Consider the following 26,128-nt stretch of genomic DNA (forward strand, 5'->3'; position numbering starts at 1 on the left):
CTTTGTACATGCTGTGTCTTTTTTCTCTAATTGCTTTTTAAATTTTCTTTTTACCACTGGTTTTAAACAGTTTGATTGGGATATGCCTTGTACTTTCCTTCCTGTTTCTTGCGTTTGAGGGGTTGTCCACCTTCTTGTATCTGTGAGTATACCGTTTGTTTGTTTGTTTTAATTAAGTTTAGAAAAACTTCAGCGATTATTTCTTCAATATTGTGCTCCTCTTCTGTGATCCCCATTACACATGCATTAGGTCACTTGCAGCTGTCCCACAGCTTACTGATGGTCTGTTCATTTTTTTTCCTGTTCTCTTTTTATCTCTTTGGCTTTCGTTTTGTGTTTCTGTTGCTATGTCATCAAATTCACTGATCTTCTCTTCTGTAGTTACCTATCTGCTGTAAATCCCACACAGGGTATTTTTCATCTCAGACCCAGGTGAATGAAAACTTGGGGTGGTGGTGGAGAACCTATGCATGCAGCTGGGGGAATCAGAGAAGGTTTCATGGAAGAGGTGGCATTTGAGATCAGCCTCAAATGACGGGGAGTGAAGGTATTTCAGAAGAAATAGATGCAGATAGAAAACAATAGATGCAGATAGAAAAAAGGAGTTCATCACTAGCTGAAGACAGCAGAAACAAAGCACAGAGATCAGGAAGGGCTCTGCTGGTGTGGGCACAATTTGAGTGGAGTATGGTAAAAGGACAGGGGATGAGCTGGAATGCAATTGAGGAGAGCCTTGAATGTCACAGTGAGTCTTTTACATTTTTAGAGGCAAAAACATTAGACCAGACTGAAATAAAAATCCTGAGATAGAGCTCAAAACCAAACAAAATCAAACCCAGAAAATCTGTTAGAGGTGGTGTTACAAGATGTCCCTTCCTCTCCTTGGTAATCAGCTCTCACATATGAAATAACAGAGTTGAATACTGCTTCACCGCTGTTTGGTATACATGATCTCTGAGGTCTCTTTCTACTCTCAATATGCTCTAGGAGTCAACTTAATTTCAGTAAGACTGGGGAGTCATCAATTGTTTTTCAACAGGAGAGTGACATGCTTTTCAAGGAGATGAATATTTGAACATTTATAAACAAGTCTGGTAAGTTCACATTATAATAACAGTTAGTGAGACTTAGAGGGAACATATTATACCCATAGATGAGAGTGTGCATTTTTCCCCATTCACGGAAGAAATGAGGATGAAGAGAGGACCAGAGAGAGCATGAAGAATATGTTTTTGAAGGCCTATTTTGCAATCAAGTAAACAGCAAATGATGGCTTCAGGTGTTAAATACAATCCCAAACTGTTCCAATGGGGAGTGCCAGCTGAGAGCTGGGACACCATATGACCCAGCTAGCTCCTTCAAGCACTGTGGTAGAGTGGTAGCAAGAATTACAGCAGACTTGGGTTCAAATTTTTACTGTGTCACTAATGAGATTCTATAACCTATATGAGTCTTGGTTTCTTCAACTATAAAATACTAAGAATAATGCCACAACTCAATGATTTTTGGTAAAATTTAAATGTGACTAGTGGGACGTCCCTGGTGGTGCAGTGGTTAATAATCCGCCAGCCAATGCAGGGGAGATGGGTTCAATCCCTGGTCCGGGAACATCCCACATGCCGCAGAGCAACTGACCCCATGCACCACAACTACCGAGCCTGCATTCTAGAGCCCGCAAGCCACAACTACTGAGCCTGCACACCACAACTACTGAAGCCCACATGCCTAGAGCCCGTGCTCCACAAGAGAAGCCACTGCAATGAGAAGCCCATGCACCACAACGAAGAGTAGCCCCCACTTGCCTAGAGAGAAAGGCGAGAAAGCTCGTGCACAGCAACAAAGATCCAAAGCGGCCAAAAATAAATAAATAAATAAAAAGTTTAAAAACTGTGATCAGCGTGTAATTAAGGGTAGTTTCGTCAATATCCCAGCACATTTTTTTTAGTAGAAATTGACAAACTGATTCTAAAATCCACATGGCAGTAATTCAAAGGACCTAGAAAACCAAAACAGCTTTGCAAAATAAAATAAACCAGAACAAGATTAACAATACTTGATTTCAAAACTTACTGTAAAGGTAGATTAATTAGGACACTGTGATAGTGGCATAAAGACAGACAAATAGATCAGTGGAACAGAATAGAGAGTACAAAAATAAACCCATGCACATATGAACACCTGATTTTTGACAAAATTTCAAATATTATTCAATAAAGAAAGGATTTTTTTCAACAAATGGTGCTGAAACAATTGGATATGCAAAAAAATCTTCAACTCGTGATAAACACAAATTATCATGAAATGGATTATAGACCTAAATGTAGAAACTGTAACTATAAAACTTCTAGAAGAAAACATAGGAGAGAAGCGTTGCAAGCTCAAGTTAGGCAAACACAACTAAAGCACCATCCATTAAAAAAAGAAATTGATAAATAGGACATCATCAAAATTAAAAACTTCTGTTCTATAAAAGACACTGTTAAGGGAATGAAAAACAAGCCACAGACTGGAGAAAATATTTATGGATCTGAAAAAAGACTTGTACTCAGAAAATATGAAGAACTCTCAAAGGTCAATCATAAGACTCAAATAACCCAATTAAAAATATGGGCAACAGGAGTTTCCCTGGTGGCGCAGTGGTTGAGAGTCCGCCTGCCGATGCAGGGGACACGGGTTCATGCCCCGGTCCGGGAGGATCCCATATGCCGCGGAGCAGCTGGGCCCGTGAGCCATGGCCGCTGAGCCTGCGTGTCCGGAGCCTGTGCTCCGCAATGGGAGAGGCCACAACAGTGAGAGGCCCGCGTATCGCCAAAAAAAAAAAAAAAAAAAAAGGGCAACATATTTAAATAGATATTTCACCAAAGAAGACGTAGAATGGCAAATAAGCACGTGAAAAGATGAGGTACAAATATACACCTATTAGAATGGCTAAAGTTGAAAACTGACCATGCCAAGTGTTGACAAGTATCTAGAGCAATTGGAACCTTCTTACACTATTGGTGGAAATGTAAAAAGATAAAACCACTTTGGAAAATAGTTGGCAGTTTCTTAAAAAGTTAAATATATAGCCCACCATATGATTTAGCCATCCCATTCCTAGGTGTCTACCCAAGAGAAATGAAAGCCTGTGTCTAAACAAAGATTTGTACACAGATGTTCTTAGCGGCTTTATTTCTAACAGCCAGAAACTGGATATCACTCAAATGTCTACCAACAGAGAAATGGATAAGCACACTCTGGTATATCCACACAACAGACTACAACTCTGCAATTTAAAAGAATGGACATGCATACAACATGGGTGAATCTCAGAATGATGATGCTAAGTGAAAAAGCCAGATTAAAAAAAAGTTAAAAGAGGACATATTGTATGATGCTAGGAATCATACATTCTAGGAATTGCAGACTAATGTGATAGAAGATCTGTGGGTGGCTGGGGACAGGATGAAGGTATTATAAAAGGCACAAGGGAACTTTTGGGCCCATGAGTATGTTCACTAGCTTGATTTTGGTGATGGTTTCACATACGCAGAGACTTACCGCTTGTACAGTTCAAATATGTGCAGAATATTGTATGTCGATTATACCTCAATAAGGAAACAAAGAATATAGGCTTCTCCATTGCACAGACATGGATTCAAATCCTGCATTTAAATCCTAGCTCACCACTTAAAGGCTGTGGGAACTTTGGCAGGTTGCTTAACCTCTCTGAACCTCAAATTCTCATCTGCAAAATGAGAATGATAATATTCCTACATTCCTTAAAAGATGATTATGAACATGGAATGAAACAATATAGATAAATGGCTTAACAGAATACCTGGGACATAGTAGATGCTTAATAAATATTCATTGTTATTGTATCTTGATAGACAGTGCATTAAACCTGTCTATCAATTTGTGATCATTTGACATCGTTTCTATATTATGCCTTTCAATAAACGGCTATGGTATGTCTATTTAAAAACAAAAAAGTGCTTCCCACAGCACCTGGCATTTGGTAAATACTCAATAAAATTTCACCCTTTTTCCACGCTTACCTTCCCCGACTGAATTTTCTGTGTTTGGTTATGAAGAGTCTTGGCACTCTAGATCAAGAGGGGACACCAGCTATACCAGGCAGGAAAAGCCAGCTTCTGAGAGAGACAATTCAGCTGAGTCTAGGTCTCCTGTCTTGTCCCCAAGTGGATGTGGCTGATGTTGACCCCACCTGATGAGGCCTGGAGGTACCCTTCTCTCTGGGTTGTGACTTGGCCTACGAGGGGACTGGCACTGTGGAGGCCCAAGCGCTCCTTTTCTCCCAGGCCGCATGGAACTTTCCACATCTACAAGTGCTGGGCCGCCAGGCAGTTTGTAAGCCTCGGCTCTCCCTCCAGGGTGGAGCAGACTCTTTGAAGGAAGTGGCCTTATTGTCCAGGAAGATTCTTTGGCCACAAAGACCCTGCCGAAGTCTCCACAACCCTGGAACAAAACTGAGACTAGAACTTTCACGAAAGAACAAGGCTTGCTCTGTGTGGCCGCAGCAGCTGAAACTTCAGCCAGGAAGGCTGAGAAGACAACCCCACCACTAGTTTGTTCGGGCAACAAAGACGGCCCCCTTTTGGTTAACCTTTCAGTTCCTCCGAGTTCCCTGACAAAGGGCCCTGGGGGAGCTGGGAGGTGTGGTCAGGATGGGGTAGTGGCCAGGACTAGCTAGCAGGTTTCAGATGCGGTGGAAATAAAGGGAGTTTGTTTAGCTTCTCCTGGAAGATTTGCCTGTTTGCCTGGTGGCAGCTGACAGTGCCAGTTTTGAGAATCAGATCGGACCCACAAATAAGCCCCAATGGGAAGTGAGCTGAGCTCTGAAGCCCAAACCTCTTCAAAAGGAGATCTGCAAGCATTGTCTGCAGTCTGGGATTTGGGGAATTCTGGAAGGCAGGTGGCTTCCATACCCCTATGTTTACCAAACATTTTAACTTCACACCAAGCCCATCTGTTTCATGTTATTTCTGGAGGCAATGGAGGTTCAGAGTGCATTTGAGCTTTGGAATCAGAAGAATCTTGTCCCAGTCATTCATTCAACAAATACTCAAAATTGCAGTGTGGGCAGGTTGTGGAGGATACAATAGCGAACAGAATGCGATCCCACCTTAAGGAGTTCACAGCATAGTACTTTGGGTCCATTGGATCTCGTTGTATGGTTTTGGGCAAGTCACTGAACTTTTTGAGCCCCAGCTCCTACATTTAATAAGTGGGATTATAACCCTTTCAAAGGATTGTGATAAAGATGAAGTGGAATTAAATGAGATGATGTATGTCATTCCCCCAAGGCCTAGCACAGAGCAGATACTCTACAAATCTGGCCATGATGGCTCTCAGTGATTGGCAGGCTTTCGGTCCAGGCTGGTGTCGTGGTCCCAGGGGACCTACATCAGATGGGAAGGGCCAAGGCAAAGTCTGAAGAGAGGCACCTGGAAGTTTCCCAGAGCCTTATCCACCCTGGGGAGGTGGAAGGTCCAGGGGGCCATGTTACTGAAAATGTAGCTCCCTCACAAAGCACGAGTCCTAGCTTCACTAAGAGCATAAAAGTGAGTCACTCTCGTTCATTCCACACACATACGTATTAGCACCTTCCATGGGCCAGATGCTGGGCACCTAATATTGCTATGACACCTGTTTCAAGGAATGTATGGGCCAGTGTGAGAGACGGACAAACCACAGACAGCTACAATGCCTTGCACGGATGGGGGTGCCCTGGATGACAGACGACCCAGCCTTGGTGTCCTGCGGGCTGCCCCCTCCCCCTCCCCCCACCCAGGCAGTGACCTGCAGAGTCCCCTTCCTGCAGTGTGGGTCTGAGTCTGCCTCTCTCCAGTATCTCCCTTCCCCATCCAATGCGCCCTGCCGCGCTGACCACACTTGGAGCTCACAGCACCCTGCTTCATGGCTCAAAGATCCTCAAGGGTTAGGGAGCCACTAACATGCATGTGGGCCTCTACATCCCCAGCCTTCATGTCCAAACGTACCTCGCACGTCCTCTTGGCTCCAGGAAAACCGGTCACCATTTCACATTCAGACCTACCCAGGTCCCTTCCCTAATGTCCTCCCACCCCACTTCTGGCAGCAGGGCGACCATAATTTATACATAGATTCTTTTTCTTAAAAAAAACAGTCTTTAATTCTGTTAATTCTCAAACCCATTTCTAAGTAGTGAGAGCAATGACTTAAGGAATAACATTTCCCAGCACAGGAAAGCTTGCTTTGCAGTCGTTTATATGATAAATGCTCTTTACAAAGCGCTCTTCACAGATATTCTCTTACAAACACTCGGAGAAGAAGGCAGGGTGGATGGTATTACCATGATTATGCCCATTTTACAGATGAGCAAATAATATCAAGAGCTAATGTGACATGGCCCAGTTAAAATGCAAATTCAAGGTCTGTGAACTCACATCCCATGTTCCCCACTCCCCACGCCCCCATGTTAAATTTAAGCCCAAATGAGATCTTTTTCATTGGGAGATTGGCGTCATGAATACATGTTGACTGAACAGATTGGCAGAAGAAACTTCCAGTCAGCACGGCTGGTATCCTGGTGAAGGCAGGGGTGCCAAGCAGCTGGGCTAAGCCTGCTGGAGTCTCAGCGTCACCTTCTGTCACCTGCAGTTCTGCTCAGACATGTTGGATACCTATTATGCGGCAGGCCAGTGGTGGCAGGGGGATTTTAGGGGCATCTCAAATCCCACCCCTGCCTTCAAGGAGCAAGCGGTCCTGGTCTTTGTTGGGTAAGCCACGCAGGCAAGTCTGCTCTGTGAGAAGAGAAGGGATAACATGGCATCGGCAGATGTGGACCAGGGCTGCAGTGATGCTGAGGCAGCCACCAGAGGGGCAGGGACAGAACCCCAGAATGCTCTGTGGAGGCAGTGGGACTCATGAGAGCTGAGGGAGGGGACCACAGATTCAAGGAAGGGGCAGAGGAGCAAAGGAAAGGACGAGGATAGGATGGATGGAAGTGGAGGGGGGAAGTGGGGGACCCGTTCCAGAGAAGCCTGTTGCTCTCTTCCTTCTAACTCTCTGCACTCTTTCTAACTGAATTTTCTTTCTTTCCAAACTAGGCCTAAGTCCCATTTGATACCATAGCTTCAGATTCAAAATAGACATCTTGTATTAAGTTTCATGCCTTTAATTTTATTATCGGATAAATGGAAAGTTTAGGATTTTTTAAAACAGAAAATACGAGATGATTTTGAATGCACAGGATCCCTGATGGATCCCTAATAGGAAAAATCCCCAAACAAACCATTTCCTTGCTCCTGCTATAAACCGGCCTACACTCGGAATGAACCCTCTTTGCAGCCATATAAAAGGCCAGCGACGCCAGCGGCCTGCTTTCGGCCTTCTCCAGGGACTGGCGACTGGCGGTTTTTTCCAGCAGGAGCCCGGGCTGCTTGTGTCTGGCTTGGACGCCCCTGTTGCCGGGAGTGCCACCCACTCCCCCAGAGGAGCCCATCTGGCTGGGTGCGGCCGGAAGGAGCTGCTGGAGAGAGACCTGCAGTGTGGAGAGGGAAGTCGCTCTGAGTGCCAGAGTGACCGTCCTTACAGGCAGTCAGGGGACAAAGCCCTGGAAGGAGATACGTGGCTGATGGGAAGGACACGGGAGGCACTCTTGGGGGCTTCTTTCTCCTTTCTTCCCTTTCTTTCCTCTTTCTCACTTTTTTCCCCTGACTGATGGAATAAAAAGAAACGATGCATCTGTCTGTCGTGGCCTGGGGAACTTCTTAGGGGTTATTTGGAAAAAAAAAAAACTCCCAAACAAAACACAGTTGTATTAGCACAAAAGTCCAATGCCATGGTTGAAATCTCCCTTTCCATTCCCAGGGACGGGTTTCCCAAATGAACCCCAGCTCATCCGTGCAGACAATGGGGTCCCCAGGGAGCTGCACGTGATCAGAGCAGTGAGCGAGGGGACAGGCGGGTCAGTGGGAGGGGAGACTCTCCTGCCTGCCAGCAGGGTCTCTGTGACCTGCCCCCACCCCTGTGAACAGGGCATATGAGTTTCCTACTTTCAGCCTATGTCTCCTGTGTTCAAATGTGATCTCAAATGCCCAAAGATCAATGTACGGGGCGCGTCCTGACGTCGCTTTCTGTTTGCGTGTCTTGTCTGCATCCCCCATGAGACTGTAGCCTGTCACCCAGCGCAGGGCCTGTGCTGAGGGTACTGGATGCATTTTGCTGAACAGATATGTATGTTTACCTATGCTTCTTCTCATGTATTTTTTAAAGTTTATGGAGATCCTAATTTACCTTCATAAATTAGGAGTTTGGAATTAACAGATACACACTATTGTATATAAAATAGATAAAAAACAAGGACCTACTGTACAGCACAGGGAATTATACTCAGTATCTTTTAATTGCCTATAATGGAAAAGAATCTGAAAAATCATATATCTGAATCACTTTGTCATACACTTGAAACTAACACAACATTGTAAATTATACTTCAATTTAAATAAAAGGTGGGGGGATGTTTATGAAGGTCCTTTACAAAAAAGCAAAAAACAAAAAAGATATTCCTCAGATGCTGGACTCTGGGAAACCGTGAAACCTGGCACCAGAACCTAAAATGGGAGCTTTCAGACTTTGGAGGAATCTATGGGGGTGCTCCAGGCAAAGCTCTGGCTGAATTAAAGGAAAGAGGTAAGAACTCTTACCTATATTATTATATTAAATAACCATGTAACTGAATGTAGCTGAATTTGGGGCTGTCACAGTTAAACAATATTTTCTTATTTTTGATGCTGAGAACCCTTGGTAAGCAGTGGCCTCTCTCTGTGATAAAATCTCGTGTGTGTCCACCAGGAGCTACTGCGTCTGGGGATGGACATAGCCTTGCAGAAGTGAAGGTGTGGGATTTCCAGAATCATAGGAGAGCAGAACTGGAGAGACTGGAAAGTTCCTTCTGTCCCTCATTCTGCAGATGCAGAAATGAAGGCCCCAAGAGAAACCCTACTTAGAAGGAAGATGGATTGGATCCTCTCCTGCACCTTCTCAGCCCAGGAGGAGTTTACCTGGGGGAGCTTCCAGCTCCCACCTCAGACTCGTAGGTTGTCCAACGTGCTGATATTTTAAGTGGGGAAGTTTAGCCTGCTGGGCAGCTACCTTGCCCGTTCTCAGGCTGGCCCAGGGCTTTCAGCCACTTGAGAAATGCTCCAGAGGAGACACAAGTCCCATTTGGGGTCCGCATCAGCCGCAGTGTAAGATAGCACCCTCAGGGGTTCCTCCTTACCCAGGGTCCCTTGGTGCTGGTTGAGGCCACATCCCCACATGGCCTCTGGTCCACCTTGGGCAGTGGGCACCCTCCAGAGCAATGCCAGGGTGGAGACTGCAGGGTAGAGTCCCAGCTAGCAGGGAGGGGATGCCCACACCAGCCTCGCCTCGCTTTCCTAGATGCTGAGGGCCTGAGCCCGGGGGGCCAGGTGTAAGCATGGGGACTGCCTGGGGGCTGGTGTTCCCTTTTTTTTTCTCTCTCTCTCTATTATAAATGATGTTGCTGAGTGAGGCTGCCATGGCGATAGCGGTCCATGACTTTGCCTCCTTCATCTGGCAGCTACCCTGCCCTTCTTCAAAGTACAGCTTACGGGCTCTAAAGCTCTTGCGTGGCCTCGGGGTGGGCACTGCGGGCCCAGGGCAGACCTGACCATCTGTGTCCTCTTCTTCAGTTGCATCATGGAGCCTCATTAGCCGGCCTCTGTTAAGCCTTGAGCAGAGTGACCGACCATTCACAGCCATCAGGAGGACCTTGGCTTTACTCTCAATCAGACCCTGAGAATCAGCCTGGATAATCTGGGGCTTTCACAGGATGAACAAGCCCCATGTTCGTTTTTGCTGCTGCAGCTCCCTGGGCTTCCAATAGTTTTCTGTTCTGTCACACTTTCCTTTTACTTTTCTTCTCCTAAAAGAGGACTTCTCTTCCCCATGGTAGCGAAAGATGGTAGATTGAAGAGGGCAGAGGAACTGGTTTAGGAACAAAGACAGGAGGAAAGGATGAAGCTGCAAAGGGGCCAGTGGGACCAGAAAGAACATGCAATGAGGAGCTGGGAGAGCTGGGTGTCAGCCTACGTCTGCGCTTAGGTGAGTCTTCCCTGTCTTTGCCTCACTGTTCTCATAAGTAAAATGGGGATCAAATAGACCTCCTCTATGGGCTTATTGTAAAACTGAATAAAATAATGAATATGATGGAGGTTTGCATACTCACATGGTCCAGGTCTGCAAACTTCCACTGACCCACAGAAACTTCTCTGGCAGAGCGAAGCTAGCAGACAAGGTGAGCATCCTCTCTTTGCTAATGAAGTGGTTACATAATACTATGCCAAGCCTCCAGGTGTTGTGGATGCAGAGAGGAAATCTGATTCCCCCTCGTGGTTGGGTAGGGAACAGGTGCAGTGGGCGGGGCAGGGCGGGGCCATCGCCCCAGGATAGGAGGAGGCCCTCAGTGGGACCCTTAGAGCGTCCTGAAAGGGAAGATGACTTACGATTGCCCTGATGTGCACGCATTAAGTTTTGCGTGAGAGATGTTTGGCCAAGTCTTGGGAGTTTGGGAAATTTTTTAAATGACAGATCCAAGAATTCCCATCAATTCTGGATCCCAAGCTTCATTTAAAAAATGACCTAAACCACCCCTTGTGGCCAGTGAGTTTCCTTTGGTCAAGCTCTGGGACTGACCCTCTCTGAGACTGGATTAGCAGGTAGCTAGGAGATTTAATCAGCAGAGCCTCTGCACCTAAACTCTCTTCCATTACCTACCAGCCTGCCCTGCTGCCTAAAACCATGGAGGGGCAGGGCAATCACACAGAGGGAGGGGCCAATATCTGTCATCAGTCACTGAGCTGTCTCAGGGCTGAGCGGGGCAAATCCTATTTTTTTAAACACATATTGCTCTGCAGCTTGATCTTTTTCATTGCATATATCTTGGGTATCTTTCATTCTAGTATAGTAGGCTTCCTACATGCACGTTTTAATTGCTGCATAGAGCAGGAAGGACCATCCAATAATCAGAGCTGTCCAGTAACAGCAGAAGTGCTTGGAAAGTAATGAGCTTCCCATCATTAGAAGTGGTTAAGTGGATACGAGCCGCACATTAGTCATAGTGAGGATTCCTGCACTAGGTGCAGGGATAAGAATAAGCACTTGACACTTACTGAACAATTGCTGTGTCCTAAACACCATTCTAAATACAGTTGACCCTTGAACAATCATGGGTGTTAATCTGTGTATAGTGTATAGTCTGCCCTCTGCATACACAGTCCCTCTACATCTGCGGATTCAACCAACCATGGACTGTGTAGTACTGTAGTATTTACCATTGAAAAGTATCCACCTATAAGTGGACCCCTGCAGCTTAAACCTGCAGCTGTTCAACGGTCAACCGTGCTTTCCGTGAGTTCTCTCATGGAACATTCACAGAGCTCTATGAAGTAGGTAACATTATTATTCCCATTGGTACAGATGAGAATATGGAGGCCCGGGGAAATTAAGAAACATGCCCAAGGTCACAGAGCTGATAGATGGCAGAGCCCAGACTCGAACCTGGGCAGGATGCCTCCAGAGGCCAGGGTCTCAATCTTATTTCCATAACACCTACCTTTATAGGAGATCTCCACGCAGGCACCCTTCTATCTCTGGGGTTCAATGAATTCCCAGTTTGCCAAGGAATGGCGCCATTGGTGTTCTTGTGAAGTTGGACCTAACTAGCTGGTACCTTCCCTTGTTCAGCTAGGCGGTAAGGCCAACAAGAGATGCATGTCTTTGAGGAATGAGAGGCTGCCCCTTGAGAAAGGAGACAGTAGGAATATCTACCCTGTTGCATGATCAGCCTAGGGAGGGGCAGGGGCCATCAGGGTGTGTCCTCCAGTTGGCATCCAGGGCCCAGTCCTCGGGCAGAGGTTCCCCCCCAGGGCCTTTGCAGTCCTGTGGGTGCTACATCGGCCGGCCCTTGGGCATTTTAACCTGGCACTCCTCTGGTTTGTGTGCACAAGGCTTAGCTTCAGGTCTGCAAGGAGATGAAACCAGGTCCTGGCACATCTTGACTTGGCAGCTGAGTGGAAGTCAGCCGGTCCCAGAACTCCTGGCCCTCTGAGGACTGGCTCTTCTGTGGCCAGAACACCTAGCTCCGTGGGGACCCATGCCTGCTGATTGGATTTCCTCACAAGGGCTCCTAGGGGCCTTTTAAAGAAAGAGTAGGAACAGTAGAAAACACATTCCCAGACACAGACTCTTCAAGCTACCATTTACTGAGCACCTACTATAACCCAAGCTACCATTTACTGAGCACCTACTATAACCCAAGCCTTTGACAAAATGCAATCTCAACTGTTGCTTCTGGCGTTGCCTCTACTCATAGTAGGAAACATGGATGGAGCACGTGTGTCAGGAACTGGGCTGCACATGAAATTGAGGGCAGTGGTTAGAAGTGAGCTGGTCCTGGCTTTTCCACTTACCGACTGTGTGACCTTGGGCAACTTATTGAACCTTTCTGTGCTGTGCTTTTTTTCATCTATGAAATGGGGATAAGAATAGTATGTCGTTCCACATAGGTGTTGAGATAAGATAAAAGATATATGAGAGACTGATACACTTTGTTATAAAGCAGAAACTAACACACCATTGTAAAGCAATTATACCCCAATAAAGATGTTAAAAAAAAAAAAGATATATGAGAGACTGATACACTAGAGATTGAGATAAGACATATAAAACACTTAACATAGTATCTAGCCCTTAATAAACATCATCTTTATTATTATTATTATCTCATTTTTTTTTTTTTTTTGGCTGTGCCACGTGGCATGCAGGATCTTAGTTCCCGGACCAGGGATCGAACCCATGTCCCCTGCAGTGGAAGCACCTAGTCTTAACCACTGGACCGCCAGGGAAGTTCCAGCATCTCACTTGTTGTTAGCAATAATTTATTAGGTCAGTGTTGTTATTATCTCCATTTTATACATGAAAAAAGCGAGGCACAGAGAGGTCCAGTAAACTGCCCCACATTATATAGCTCATGCATGGCAGAGCCAGAACTGAAACTCAGGTTTAAATTTCTGGCTCCAAAACACTCCCTCTTACCTGTCAACTGAAAGGTTAACATGAACTTTCAGGAATGTTCCTTAAATTCCTTCTAGTCATTGACGTTATATGGAAATGTCAGCAATTCCCACTTATAGGCTGTTCATCTGGAGAAATTGCTTAAACTGGTCAAAAGGTCGAGGGCCTTCCACAAGGAATTTAAGTAGTAAATCTTCCAAAGAAAAAGCAGTGGCAGATGTGAATTGAAAGGTAATATAGTTTGTTGGAGAGACCCCTAGGCTGGGCCAAGAGATCCGTGGTCCCTTTTTGATCTGCCACTAATTTGCCACATGTACTGTATTGGCCTTCTCTGGGGTCATTTTCCTTATTTGTACAGTGAGGGTTGAGTCTCAGTGCCCTTCAAGGGGCCTTCTGATTCAAAGAATTTTTATATTCATTCATGCAACAAATTTTATTGAGCACCTACTATGTCAGGAACCATTTTAGGAGCTGGAAGTGCAATAGCAAACAGCACTATGAGTGTGGGCCTTGCCTTCCCAGGGCTTGGAAGGAGACAGAGGGAAGCAGACAATGGCCGCAAAGTGGTGGATGTCCTGAAAGCACAGGGCTGTGGCACCCACAGGAGGGCTCTGAATCCAGCTTGGGGGGCCAGGTGAGTTATCCTAGAAGAGGAGTGTTCCAGCTGACACCCCAAAGATCCAGTAGGAGCTACATGGTGCAGGGACGGGGAGAGGTTTCTGAAAGACACGTTTGTAGAAGTGAGTGAAGTGTAGGGTGGCTGGGTCACAGAGGGTGAGGGGAGAGGAGGTGACTGGACAGGAAGCAAGGCCCTGATATCGTGCCAGACTTTGGTCACCTGGTAAAGCATTTTGATTTTATCTTTAAATCATTCAGGAACATCCCAAAAGTTTTGGGCCAACTTGTAATTCAGAAAGATCACCCCGACTCCATGATGGAGACTCAGAGGAGGTAAGAACGGAAATGGACAGACCTGAAAGTAGCTACTGCCTCAGACTCTACAGCAGAGATGCTAGCCCTGCCGCAGAGGGAGGCCATGGGGAAGAACAAGACGGGAGGGAGTTTAGAAGGCGGAACAGGCAGAAATTGGTTTCTGGTGACTCAGTGTGTAGCAAGAGTGGAGGAGGGAATCAAGCAGCATAGCGACAGCAGAACTATGTGAAAGGGATTGGGTCGTAGTTGGGTGCTGAACTCCAGCTGGGCCACACCCGGGGCCCTGAGCCGGGCCTTCTGCTCTTTGCTCTCAGCCTTTGCTCTCAACACAGCCTCTCGGGATGATCACGCGCCCCTCTAGGCTCACAGCTCCAGCCCAGACCTCTTGGGCAGGTCCTGAGCTCCAGATCCCTCCATCCAGTCGCCAAGTGGTCGTTCCTACTTGGTCGTCGCTGAGCACCGGACACCAAGGTGTCAAGCCAGAGCCATTCGTCTCTCCCACCCTCAGCTTCCTCTCTTCCTTTTGGGACCCACATTTCTGCAGAGGGCCCCATCCTCCATCCGGCCCACTTTCAAACACAGGTTGTCCACAGCCACGGGGAGCAGTGTGTGCCTGCAGAACCACCGTGCATCTCTGAAACCTTGGGCCTGGCTTAGCAGGTGGCAGGGAGGGGCAGCGGGGAGAGCAATTATCGGCCTTCAAGACTCCGCCTGTGCTGTTGGCAGCAATGTTTCTTTCCTGGGTGTCGATACGAACCCAGGGTCATTTTTCAGCATTTGCCCGTGACTATAATTGCATAAGGCTGAGTGGCTCTCCAGGGAATCCCCGCCGTCCTCCATTCTCTCTGCCTGGACAGTGCTCTATAGACACACCCCAGGCCACGGATCATGTTTTTCACATAACCCATTAATTACTAAATAAAACAGCCCAGCTTTCAACCTGATTAGCCCAGATTAATGGCCAGCAGCGGGTTTCACGCGTCTGCAAAATTTATCACTGAAAAGAACTGTGTTTTTAATGATTTAGCTACCTGGCCTAGTAGGGCCGGCTCAGGGCCCCCAGCCCCCGAGAGGAGTTAATTGCTGTTCTTCGTTTCTGACCTGGAAAGGCCCAGGTGACAGTTCCCATTAGCCAGGCTTGGCCTGCTTGATGACAAAGGATGGCAGGAAACCCTTCCCTCCTACTTTGTTCAGAAGATATATCGAGGTCAAATGTCCCCCAGCTGGAACAGGTTGAGTCAATCTGTAAATTTATATGCTTTTTTCCCCCTTCCCCAACTTCTGCCTTTTCTTTCTTTCTTCCTCATTATGTTGAAAGAATGAATGCTTTTTAATTGTTAAATTTCACCAAGAATTCTAGGACCTTTCACAGAAACGAGAAAAAATTGTATATCCCCTATTTCCTTTTCTCTACATTTTGCATGATTTAGCCCTATTGTGGAGGAGATAGAGTGAAAAAATTTCTTTAATCATTTATCATTGAAAGATCCTTTGATTAATAGGCTATTCAAATATCAGAAGTGATCACCAGCATCTAACCCAATTCTTGTGTTTTCCAGACAAGGGCGCTGGGTCACAAGGTCAGGGAAGTGAGCTATCCAAGGTAACATGAGGGTTAGTGGTAGCACTGAGGATCGCCAGGGCATCCCAACAACCAACACGGCCGACTCCTTGTTTATGAGTCATAAAGATACCACCACTTACTGAACACCTATTCTGTTCCAGACATCATTTTATTTAATAGTCACAACAACCTGTGAGATGGAAACTATCCCAGTTTTTGAGGTGAGGAGACAGAGCCCTCATTTTGTGCTAGGTTGGTGCTGTCCAGTAGAACTTTCTACAGTGATGGGAATGTTCTATGTCTGTGCCATCCCATAGAATGGCCACTAGTCACATGTGACTGTTGAGTGATTGAATTAGGGCAACAGTGATTGAATTTTCAGATTGTTCATTGCTGTTAAATAGAAATACTATGGGGCTTCCCTGGTGGCGCAGTAATTGAGAGTCCGCCTGCCGATGCAGGGGACGCGGGTTCGTGCCCCGGTCCGGGAGGATCCCACATGCTGTGGAGCGGCAGGGCCGGGGGGCCATGGCCGCTGAGCCTGCGTGTCTGGAGGCTGTGCTACACAACGGGAGAGGCCACAACAGTGAGAGGCCGGCATACCGCAAAAAAAAAAAAAAAAAATTTACTGGAGTACAGTTGATTTATAATGTTGTACTAGTTTCAGGTGTACAGCAAAGTGATTCAGTTACACATATACATATATTCATTCTTTTTGAGATTATTTTCCCATAGGTTATTATAGAATATTGAGTAGAGTTCCCTGTGCTATCCAGTAGGTCCTTGTTGGTTATTTATTTTCTATAGAGTAGTGTGTGTATGTTAATCCCAAGCTTTTAATTTATCCCTCCCCACACATTTCTGCTTTGGTAACTATAAATTTGTTTGTAAATAAAATTTAACTTATTTGGCTAAATACCGAGGAGTGTGATCGCTGGATTGTATAGTAAAATAATGTTTAGCTTTGTAAGAAACTGCCAAACTATCTTCCAAAGTACCTGCACCATTTTGCATTCCCACCAGTAATAAATAAGAGTTCCTGTTGCTCCACATCCTCACCAACGTTTGCTGTTGTCAGTATTTTCAGTTTTCACCATCTGAGTGGATGTGAGATGGTATCTCACTGTTGTTTCAATTTGTAATTCCCTAATGTGTATCTTACCATATGCTTATTTGCTGTCTGTATATCTTATGTGGTGAGGTGTCTTTTAAGACCTTTGCCCATTTTCCGTTTTTTTTACTTTTAATTTATTTATATTAAATTTTTTTTTTCATATTAGTCAACCATTTTATACACATCAGTGTATACATGTAAATCCCAATCTCCCAATTCATCACACCACCACCCTCACCTCTGCCGCTTTCCCCACTTGGTGTCCATACATTTTTTCTCTACTTCTGTGTCTCAATTTCTGCTCTGCAAACCAGTTCATCTGTACCATTTTCTAGGTTCCACATATATGTATTAATATACGATATTTGCTTTTCTCTTTCTGACTTACTTCACTCTGTATGACGGTCTCTAGATCCATCCACGTCTCTACAAATGACCCAATTTCATTCCTTTTTATGGCTGAGTAATAATCCATTGTATATATGTACTACATCTTCTTTATCCATTCGTCTATCGACAGGCATTTAGGTTGCTTCCATGACCTGGCTATTGTAAATAGTGCTGCAATGAACATTGGGGTGCATGTGTCTTTTTGAATTATGGTTTTCTCTGGATATATGCTCACTAGTGGGATTGCTGGGACATATGGTAATTCTATTTTTAGTTCTTTAAGGAACTTCCATACTGTTCTCCATAGTGGCTGTATCAATTTACATTCCCACCAACAAGAGGGTTCCCTTTTCTCCACACTCTCTCTAGCATTTGTTGTTTGTAGATTTTCTGATGATGCCCATTCTAACTGGTGTGAGGTGATTCCTCATTGTAGCTTCGAATTGCATTTCTCTAATAATCAGTGATGTTGAGCAGCTTTTCATGTGCTTCCTGCCCATCTGTATGTCTTCTTTGGAGAAATGTCTATTTAGGTCTTCTGCCCAAGAAATGGCAGAAGACCTAAATAGGCCTAAATGTCTACTTAGGTCTTTTTGGATTGGGTTGTTTGTTTTTTTAATATTGAGCTGCATGAGCTCTTTATATATTTTGGAGATTATTCCTTTGTCCATTGATTCATTAGAAAATATTTTCTCCCATTCTGAGGGTTGTCTTTTCATCTTGTTTATGGTTTCCTTTGCTGTGCAAAAGCTTTTAAGTTTCATTAGGTCCCATTTGTTTATTTTTGTTTTTATTTCCATTAGTCTAGGAGGTGGATCAAGAAATATCTTGCTGTGATTTACGTCAGAGTGTTCTTCCTATGTTTTCCTCTAAGAGTTTTATAGTGCCTGGTCTTACATTAAGGTCTCTAATCCACTGTGATTTTATTTTTGTGTATGGTGTTAGGGAGTGTTGTAATTTCATTCTTTTACGTGTAGCTGTCCAGTTTTCCCAACACTGCTTATTGAAGAGAATGTCTTTTCTCCCTTGTGTATCCTTGCTACCTTTGTCATAGATTAGTTGACCATAGGTGCATGGGTTTATCTCTGGGCTTTCTATCCTGTTCCATTGATTTATATTTCTGTTTTTGGGCTGGTACAATATTGTCTTGATTACTATACCTTTGTACTATAGTCTGAAGTCAGGGAGTCTGATTCCTCCAGCTCCGTTTTTTTCCCTCAAGGCTGCTTTGGCTATTCGGGGTCTTTTGTTTCTCTTTACAAATTTTAAGATTTTTTTTTCTAGTTCTGTAAAAAATGCCATTGGTAATTTGATAGGGATTGCATTGAATCTGTAGATTGCTTTGGGTAGTATAGTCATTTTCACAATATTGATTTTTCCAATACAAGAACATGGTATATCTCTCCATCTGTTTGTGTCATCTTTAATTTCTTTCATCAGTGTCTTATAGTTTTCTGCATACAGGTCTTTTGTTTCCCTAGGTAAGTTTATTCCTAGGTATTTTATTCTTTTTGTTGTAATGGTAAATGGGGGTGTTTCCTTAATTTCTCTTTCAGATTGTTCATCATTAGTGTATAGGAATGCAAAAGATTTCTGTGCATTAATCTTGTATCCTGCAACTTTACCAAATTCATTGATTAGCTCCAGTAGTTTTCTCGTGGCATCTTTAGGATTTTCTATGTATAGTATCATGTCATCTGCAAACAGTGACAGTTTTACTTCTTCTTTTCCAATTTGTATTCCTTTTATTTCTTTTTCTACTCTGATTACTGTGGCTAGCACTTCTATGTTGAATAATAGTGGTGAGAGTGGATATCCTTGTCTTGTTCCTGATCTTAGAAGAAATGGTTTCAGTTTCTCACCATTGAGAATGATGTTTGCTGTGGATTTGTCATATATGGCCTTTATTATGTTGAGGTCGGTTCCCTCTGCCCACTTTCTGGAGAGTTTTTATCATAAATGGGTGTTGAATTTTGTCAAAAGCTTTTTCTGCATCTATTGAGATGATCATATTGTTTTTATTCTTCAGTTTGTTAATATGGTGTATCACATTGATTGATTTGTGTATATTGAAGAATCCTTGCATCCCTGGGATAAATCCCACTTGATCATGGTGTATGATCATTTTAATGTGTTGTTGGATTCTGTTTGCTAGTATTTTGTTGAGGATTTTTGCATCTATATTCAGTGATATTGGTCTGTAATTTCCTTTTTCTGTAGTATCTTTGTCTGGTTTTGGTATCAGGGTGATGGTGGCCTCATAGAATGAGTTTGGGAGTTTTCCTTCCTCTGCAATTTTTTGGAAGAGTCTGAGAAGGATGGGTGTTATCCCTTCTCTAAATGTTTGATAAAATTTACCTGTGAAGCCCTCTGGTCCTGGACTTTTGTTTGCTGGAATATTTTTAATCACAATTTCAATTTCATTACTTGTGATTGATCTGTTCATATTTTCTATTTCTTCCTGGTTCAGTCTTGGAAGGTTATACCTTTCTAAGAATTTGTCCATTTCTTCCAGGTTGTCCATTTTATTGGCATAGAGTTGACTTGTAGTAGTCTCTAGGATGCTTTGTATTTCTGTGGTGTCTGTTGTAATTTCTCCTTTTTCATTTCTAATTTTATTGATTTGAGTCCTCTCCCTCTTTTTCTTGATGAGCCTGGCTAATGATTTATCAATTTTGTTTATCTTCTCAAAGAACCAGAATTTAGTTTTATTGATCTTTGCTATTGTTTTTTTTTTTTGTTTCTATTTAATTTATTTCTCCTCTGGTCTTTATGATTTCTTTCCTTCTGCTGATTTTGGGTTTTGTTTGTTCTTCTTTCTCTAGTACCTTTAGGTGTAAGGTTAGATTGTTTATTTGAGATTTTTCTTGTTTCTTGAGGTAGGCTTGTATAGCTATTAAACTTCCCTCTTAGAACTGCTTTTCCTGCATCCTATTTTATTTGGATCGTCGTGTTTTCATTGTCATTTGTCTCTAGGTATTTCTTGATTTCCTCTTTGACTTCTTAAGTGATCTCTAGGTTATTCAGTAATGTTTTGTTTAGCCTCCATGTGTTTGTATTTTTAATGTGTTTTTTTCCCCTGTAATTGATTTCTAATCTCATAGCGTTGCAGTCAGATAAGATGCTTGATATGATTTCACTTATCTTAAATTTACTGAGACTTTATTTGTGACCCAAGAAGTGATCTATCCTTGAGAATGTTCTGTGCACACTTGAGAAGAAAGTGTAATCTGCTGTTTTTGGATGGAATGTCCTATAAATATCCATTAAATCTATCTGGTCTATTGTGTCATTTAAAGCTTGTTTTTCCTTATTAATTTGGATGATGTGTCTGTTGGTGTAAGTGAGGTGTTGAAGTCCCCCACTATTGTGTTACTGTTGATTTCCTCTTTTATAGCTGTTAGCATTTGCCTTATGTATTGAGGTGCTCTTATGTTGGGTGCATATATTTTTATAATTGTTATATCTTCTTCTTGGATTGATTCCTTGATCATATGTAGTGCCCTTCTTTGTCTCTTGTAACATTCTTTTTTAATGTTGAGACTTCTTTTAATTTATTTATTTTTATTTTTGGCTGTGTTGGGTCTTCGTTTCTGTACAAGGGCTTTCTCTAGTTGTGGCAAGCAGGGGCCACTCTTCATCATGGTGCACGGGTCTCTCACTGTTGTGGCCTCTCTTGTTGCGGAGCACAGGCTCCAGACACACAGGCTCAGTAGTCGTGGCTCATGGGCCTAGTCGCTCCGCGGCATGTGGGATCTTCCCAGGCCAGGGCTCGAACCCATGTCCCCCGCATTAGCAGGCAAACTCTCAACCACTGCACCACCAGGGAAGCCCTCTTGTAACATTCTTTATTTAAAGTCTATTTTATCTGATATGACAATTGCTACTCCAGCTTTCTTTTTATTTCCATTTGCATGGAATATCTTTTTCCATCCCCTCACTTTCAGTCTGTATGTGTCGCTAGGTCTGAAGTGGGTCTCTTGTAGACAACATATATATGGGTCTTATTTTTGTATCCATTCAGCAAGCCTGTGTCTTTTGGTTGGAGCATTTAATCCATTCACGTTTAAGGTAATTATCGATATGTATGTTCCTATGACCATTTTCTTAATTGTTTTGGGTTTGTTTTTGTAGGTCCTTTTCTTCTCTTGTGTTTCCCACTTACAGAAGATCCTTTAGCATTTGTTGTAGAGCTGGTTTTGTAGTGCTGAATTCTCTTAGCTTTTGCTTGTCTGTAAAGCTTTTGATTTCTCCATTGAATCTGAATCAGATCCTTGCTGGGTAGAGTAATCTTGGTTATAGTTTCTTCCCTTTCATCACCTTAAGTATATCATGTCACTTCCTTCTGGCTTGTAGAGTTTCTGCTGAGAAATCAGCTGTTAACCTTATGGGAGTTCCCTTGTATGTTATTTGTTGTTTTTCACTTGCTGCTTTCAATAATTTTTCTTTTTCTTTTTTTTTGCCAATTTGATTACTATGTGTCGCAGCATGTTTCTCCTTGGGTTTATCCTGTATGGGACTCTCTGTGTTTCCTGGACTTGGGTGGCTCTTTCCTTTCCCATGTTAGGGAAGTTTTCAACTATAATCTCTTCAAATATTTTCTCTGGTCCTTTCTCTCTCTCTTCTGTCTCTGGGACCCCTATCATGTGAATGTTGGTGTGTTTAATGTTGTACCAGAGGTCTCTTAGGCTGTCTTCATTTCTTTTCATTCTTTTTTCTTTATTCTGTTCTGCAGCAGTGAATTCCACTATTCTGTCTTCCAGGTCACTTATCTGTTCTTCTGCCTCAGTTATTCTGCTATTGATTTCTTCTATTGTATTTTTCATTTCAGTTATTGTATTGTTCATCTCTGTTTGTTTGTTCTTTAATTCTTGTAGATCTTTGTTAAACATTTCTTCCATCTTCTTGATCTTTGCCTCCATTCTGTTTCCGAGGTCCTGGATCATCTTCACTATCACTATTTTGAATTCTTTTTCTGGAAGGTTGCCTATCTCCACTTCATTTAGTTGTTTTTCTTGGGTTTTATCTTGTTCCTTCATCTGGTACATAGCCCTCTGCCTTTTTATCTTGTCTCTTTCTGTGAATGTGGTTTTTGTTCCACAGGATGCAGGATTGTAGTTCTTCTTGCTTCTGCTGTCTTCTCTCTGGTGCCTTTTGCCCATTTTTAAAATTGGGTTGTTTCTTTTCTTATTGTTGAGTTTTCAGAATTCTTTTTATATTTTGGATAACAGTCCTTTATCAGATATGTCTTTTGCAATTATTTTCTTCCAGTCTGTGGCTGGGAGTCTTGACAGACTCTTTTGCAAAGCAGAAATTTTTAATTTTAGTGAAGTTCAGCATATCAATTGTTTGTTTCATGGACTGTGCCTTTGTTTTGTCTAGAAAGTCTTTGCCGAACTCAAGATCATCTAGAATTCTGTTATGTTATCTTCTAGGAGTTTTATAGTTTTGTCTTTTACATTTAAGTCTCTGATCCATTTTGAGTTAATTTTTGTGAAGAATGTAAAGTCTGTGTCTAGATTCTGTTTTTTGGTGTGTGTGTGTGTGGCTGTCCAGTGGTTCCAGTACTATTTGTTGGGGTTTATCTTTTCTCCATTGTGTTGCCTTTGCTTCTTTGTCAAAGATAAGTTGACTCTATTTATGGGGGTCTATTTCTGAGTCTCTGTTTTGTTCCATTGATCTATTTGTCTATTCTTTCATCAATTCCATACTATCTTAATTACTGTAACTTTGTAATAAGTCTTAGGGTAGTGTCAATCCTGATTTTGTTCTTCTCCTTCAATATTATGCAGGATTTTCTGGGTCTTCTGCCTGTCCATATACACTTCAGAATCAATTTGTTTATATCCACAAAATAACTTCCTGGGACTTTGATTGGGATTGCACGGAATCAAGTTGGGAAGAACTGACATCTTGACAATATTGAGTCTTCCTATCCAGGGACATGAAATATCTCTCCATTTATTTAGTTTTTCTTTGATTTCTTTCATCAGAGTTTTGTAGTTTTCTTCGTATATATCTTGTACATATTTTGTTAGATTCATACCATATTTATATTTCATTTTGAGAGGGTGCTAATATGAATGTTATTATGTTTTAAATTTCGAATTCCAAATGTTCACTGCTAGTGTATATAGGAAAGCTATTGACTTTCATATATTAACTTATATCCTGTAATTTTGCTGTTACTGCTTATTGGTTTCAGGAGTTGTTTTTGCTTTAGGGTTTTGTTTTGTTTTGCTTTGTTTTTTGGTCTAGTTTTTTGGATTTCTACATATACAATTATATTATCTGCTAACAAAGACAGTTTTTTTCTTCCTTCCCAATCTCTATGTTTGTATTTCCAAACAAACATTTTCTTATAAATGATATTCACTTGCTTTGTTACTGTCTTTCTTCTTTCTTTTCCTCCTTTTTTAAAAAGATCTAAAATTTTACTATGAATAAGTGGCAACAAAAAAGTCTTTAACTTCTAACATTTATTTTCAAATCCTTAAACTGCATTTAAATGGTCAAAGTAGCACAAATTTGTGTATAAACCTTTAATAATTAGGAACTAATAAAGGAATCCTTGTTCTAAATGGAAAATCATTTCTTCTTGAAGCTCAGAACTTCCTGACAAGGCTCTCCTCTTCCTCTGAAGTACTCTTTTTTTAGAAATTCCTTTAGTAACTATTCTGTTTATAATAAATTTCTCAGTTTTTATTTGTCTGAAAATGTCTTTGTTTTGTTCTTTTTCTTACAGACTATTTTAGTTGGGTTTACAGTTCTTGCTTGACAATTATTTTCTTTTAGCACTGTTTTTCTATTGATTCCAAAAAAATATGTATTCTGTATATTCCAGTAGATCTATCTTCCAGTTCACTAATTCTTTCTTCAGTGTGCCTAATTTCATGTTTAATGTCCTCTTACTTTTTTTCTCATCCATTTAGTTTTTAATTATAAAAATTATATTTTCTTGTGTTCAGAATTCTATTTGGTCTTCTTCCACAAATGCTTGGGCCTTTTTTAGAGTACAGTCGACCCTCAGTATCTGCAGGGGATTTGTTTCAGCTCCGGCTGCAGATGCTAAAATCTGTAGATGTTCAAGTCCCCTGATCAGCCCTCAGTATTTGTGTATTCTGCATCGCACAGTGAAAATCTGGTGATTTTCCTTACTTTCAGGTCAGCTTAGTTCTGAATCTAAAAGTGTGCCTGTTATATTTTATACAGAATATCTATGTGTTCTATTTCAGGAGGAATTTTCAAGCTCTCTAGCTATTTGCCCTAAGTGCCATAGCATGGGCATCTTTCTAAAAGTAGCCACATTTTCACTCATTGTAAAATATCACCTTTTCTTTGAAAAAATGTGTTTTGTGTGTATGGAAAATATCTACTAGGCAACATACTACTGGCATACTACCTATCACCGAAAGTGGCAGCAAATTTGGAATAATTTGTCTTTTTGTAAGAGAAAAAAATGTGCCTCATTTTTAAGTGCCTTGCCATGAGATAACCCGTGGGGTCTTTATTGTTACCACCTGCTATTTAAAATAATTACTAAATTCATCTAATTGTGCACATGTGAACTGCAACCTCTTGTAATAAGCCTAGAGGGAGAGAACAAATGAGGGTTTTTCTGTCTACCTGTCCAAGTTATGTGTATCTCAGTGACATATCTTGGATGAGGACATCATTAATGTTAACAAAATTTAAATTCTATAGGTTATAATCAAATAAAAATATATAGAAGTACTAATATTTTATTTCCCTCCTCCCAGTCGCTAATCTCACCTTCTCTCTGAGGTACAGGTACCAGCCCCCACACAGAAAATATTTTTGGTTGTCACAGTTGGGGGAAGGTACTTCTGGCATCTAGTGGGTGGAGGCCAGGAATTCTGCTAAACCCCCTGCAATGCATGGGATAGCCTCTGACAACAAAGAATTATTTGTCAAAAATATGAAAAGTGCTCAGGTTGAGAAACACTGAATTAAAGACAAATTCCTCAGAGTGGCAATTCCAGTGTTTTAATTTAATTCCACACTGCTAGCCTTCACAGTCCTCTGATTCTGATACACTGGGTGATATATGCTTCTCTCAACCAAATAATCCATATGTTGTTCATTTCTGAACTTCCAGTTTTTAACACAGTTCATGGGGTTTGGTGTGTGAACTGTTTTCCAGCTGTAGTATTTCTAATCTAGTCTCTACCTCAGAGCTACATGGTTTACCAGGTTTAAGAGAAAGGCACTTTTCCTAATGCTTTACTTCAGGTAACACTGTTATTCTAAACCATAGAGATTTGTAGGTATTTACTTTTCCTGTGAAAGTAAACTCGGGGTGACTACAATGCAATAGCGATATCTTGTATGGCCACGGGGTTCTGGTTCCTGTGGGATCAGAGGTGGGATGGAGTGGGATGGGGTGAGGGGTACAAGAAGGGAATAAACATCATAGAGTGTATGTATTAGGGGCAGATTTTAAAAGTTCCATATTTGGGCTGGAGGGCATATGAGGTTCAGATGGCATATGTGAACCTCAGGTTAGCTTGGATGAGCTGGTAAGCAGGGTCCAGGGCAGACAGGTAAGGCAGGAGGCCAAAGAGTGGGAGAAATGGAATACAGACTCCAAACCGCTCGTTAAAGAAGGCTTGAGAAACGTGTGCTAGACATTAGTGGGGAATTCTTCACCTGTTTCTGTTCAAACATGATACACACCCGGCTCAATCAAAGAGTGAGAGGTCCATGGATGGAGTAAAATAATCCATTGCGGTGAGGCATGTCCTGGATTCCACTGACCTGTGGACCAGGCGGCGTGTTCCTCCCCTTTCTCCCCTCGTGACCTCACCTGGGCCTGAGCCCACCCTGCCTCCAGATGTTGTCTGGCCCATTGGTGACTTTCCACTTCACAGAATGTCCAGATCGGAAGGCCCTTAAGCCTCGTGTTTTCCATTTTTGCCCTGTGCTTCATTCCCTTGGAAGAAACCAAGGGAACGGTGGCATCCGGTTCCCTTTCCAAGTCAGGCTTTTATTTTTGAGGGCAGTCCTCCTTGGTTGAAGAGGCC

At 42.6% G+C, this 26,128-nt stretch overlaps 1 pseudogene across 1 annotated transcript in view; it reads right to left on the reverse strand.

Annotated features, from left to right (window-relative positions):
- LOC307186359 (D-aminoacyl-tRNA deacylase 2-like) overlaps positions 1-26,128 on the reverse strand; it is a 379,916-nt pseudogene that overhangs the window by 1,310 nt on the left and 352,478 nt on the right. The gene's annotated exons all lie outside the window — the stretch shown is intronic.

The sequence above is a fragment of the Stenella coeruleoalba genome, assembly GCF_951394435.1.
Source record: "Stenella coeruleoalba genome assembly, chromosome: 5".
Lineage (NCBI taxonomy): Eukaryota > Metazoa > Chordata > Mammalia > Artiodactyla > Delphinidae > Stenella > Stenella coeruleoalba.